A 2,388-nucleotide genomic window follows, 5' to 3' on the forward strand; every position below is an offset into this window, starting at 1 on the left:
GGGTGCTAATTGTGACTTGATTTTTTTTTTTTTTTCAATAATAATTTGATAGTTACAATGGGGGAGAGACTCTCTTCTAGACCAGATATGTGATAAACAACTTGCAGCCTCAAGTACAAACAAAGATAGAACAACAAGACCAGAGATGACAAGTCGTTGTTCTACTCAGAGCATTGATGAATACCGTGAAACCTTAAAAAAATTACTTGTCGTTTCTGTCCTGAGCTATATTGGTCTGCTGTGCTATGAGTCATTTCTGTTATGGAATCCAAGACAAAATAAATTTGTGTAGTTCAACAGTTAAGTTGTTATATATATGTTAATATCAGTTAGAGTTGGTTAATTTTTTGTTTTGCAACAGATATAGTTAGACATTGATTATTTAGTGATTGCAAATAACATGCCAGAGTAAAAATCGTTATGCAAATCACAAAACACAAAAGAGACCGATTTTATTAGCTAATGAGACAAACAAACAAAAAAAAGACCTTCATATGTTTACGTTATATGCAAACATAAAATTTTCCTTACAAAGGAAAATTAGAACCAGTTACATTACATATATCTGATCATGTCGTCTTACCACATGTCTCGTCAATGAGCAAGTCCAATGTGCACTTAGATGATCCACCCTCCTCCATAGCTTTCTTGGCTTTCTCTGTCACCTCCATGCACTTCTTCCTCACCTCCTTACCTTTCTCTCCTTCCATCAACTCCTTCACCATTTTCTCTAAACCCTCCCACTTCACAAACCCTCTCACTGACCCATCCCACGTCTCAACCCTCAGTCCCACCTTTATCTCCTCCACAACCATTCTTGCATTCAATGGTTGCTCTGCCATCATAGGCCATGCAAGGATTGGAACCCCAGCACATATACTCTCCAACGCAGAATTCCATCCACAGTGACTAAGAAAACCTTGCAGACTCTCATGCATCAAAATCTCCCTTTGGTCAACCCATTCTCTCACTACAATTCCTCTATCTTTCACTCTCTCCTCAAATCCATCCGAAATCTCTGACTCACTCTTTCTTATCACCCACAAGAAATTCACTTTGGATTCTTCTAATCCAATAGCTATTTCTTTGAGTTGTGCAAGCGAAATCTCTACCTGAGACCCAAAGGCTATATACAGAACTGAGTTCCCTTGGTCAAACTTCTTGTCCAGCCACTGAACCCATTTGGGCTTATTATTGTAGGGTTCATTTCTAGCCTTTGGTGGCTCAGCCAGGCAAAGAGGTCCCACAGACCAGGGCTTGGGTTGACACTCACGATTCCAATAATCAGCAAACACAGACTCAAGCTCATAGAAGCTGTTGAATATAATGCCATAGCTATTCGTTTCTGCTACGATCACATTCATGATGAACTCATATATCAGACCCTTTGGTTCCGACTCAGTAAATGGGGGCACAAAGTCATTTCTAGTGACTTTAATCCATGGGAAACGAGTGACTGTTATTAACTCGTCGTCTGACTCGGGTCCAAAGAGAAGCCTATCCTGATCCACAGCTCTGACCATGGACATAGAGTAATAGTTCATACCAAAGAATACAAACCTTGGGATGTTGAACTTGGAAGCAGACTCCAAGGTCCACCAAAGGAACCCGTCAGAGACAATGAAGCTGACACGTGGAAGAGTTTGGATTGCTCGTTAGAAGTCGGGCTGCATGAGCTTTGTGGCGTTTCCAAATGCATGGAACATGGACATAGAGGGCAGTTTGTCTGTGCTCTCAATGCCAACAGGTATATCAGGCACATTGTGCGAGAATGGTAGGTCAAGAATGGTGACTGTGGTGTCATTGAGGGACTCAAAGATGAAGGGACGGTTGGCTGGGGTGGTGAAGATGGTGACAATGAGGCGGCGATTGAGGAGTAAGCGTGCAAGGTGGAGGATTGGGATGGTGTGGCCTTTTGACATAAAGGGAAAGAGAACCACATGGTGTGGTTGTGAATCACCAGTGATAGAAGCCATTTAATTAAAGTCCTTAGCTTCTTCTTGTTTCTACACACAATTCTCGCTTTCTACAGAGCTTAGGAGTTGGCTAAATAAGTTTGATTTAATAATGGTGTGTTACAGATCCGATAAGTGACTCTGCCCTCTGCCCTCTGCCCTCTGCGTTTTTTTATGAACTCTGGTGTGTTGACTGTTGTGTTTATGAGCTGTGGCTTTTTAGTAACTGGTGTGTTGTGTCTCTCAACTGTGTAATTTTGTGTGGACCGATTTCAGTGTTTGACTGTTTGTAATATTATATATATATATATATATATATATATTTTTTGGTTTTATCTATAAAGAAATAAAGAGGAACCACTAGGACAGTAGAACGTGACTAGCTTTGTAAAAGTACTGTCAACTGTAATTGTGAATTTATTTTTTTTTGAAA

General features: G+C 40.4%; 1 pseudogene; it reads right to left on the reverse strand.

Annotated features, from left to right (window-relative positions):
• Positions 1 to 554: 554 nt before the first annotated feature.
• LOC126707132 (UDP-glycosyltransferase 90A1-like) lies at positions 555 to 1,997 on the reverse strand (annotated as a pseudogene).
• Positions 1,998 to 2,388: the final 391 nt, after the last annotated feature.

The sequence above is a fragment of the Quercus robur genome, chromosome 2 (genome assembly GCF_932294415.1).
Source record: "Quercus robur chromosome 2, dhQueRobu3.1, whole genome shotgun sequence".
Lineage (NCBI taxonomy): Eukaryota > Viridiplantae > Streptophyta > Magnoliopsida > Fagales > Fagaceae > Quercus > Quercus robur.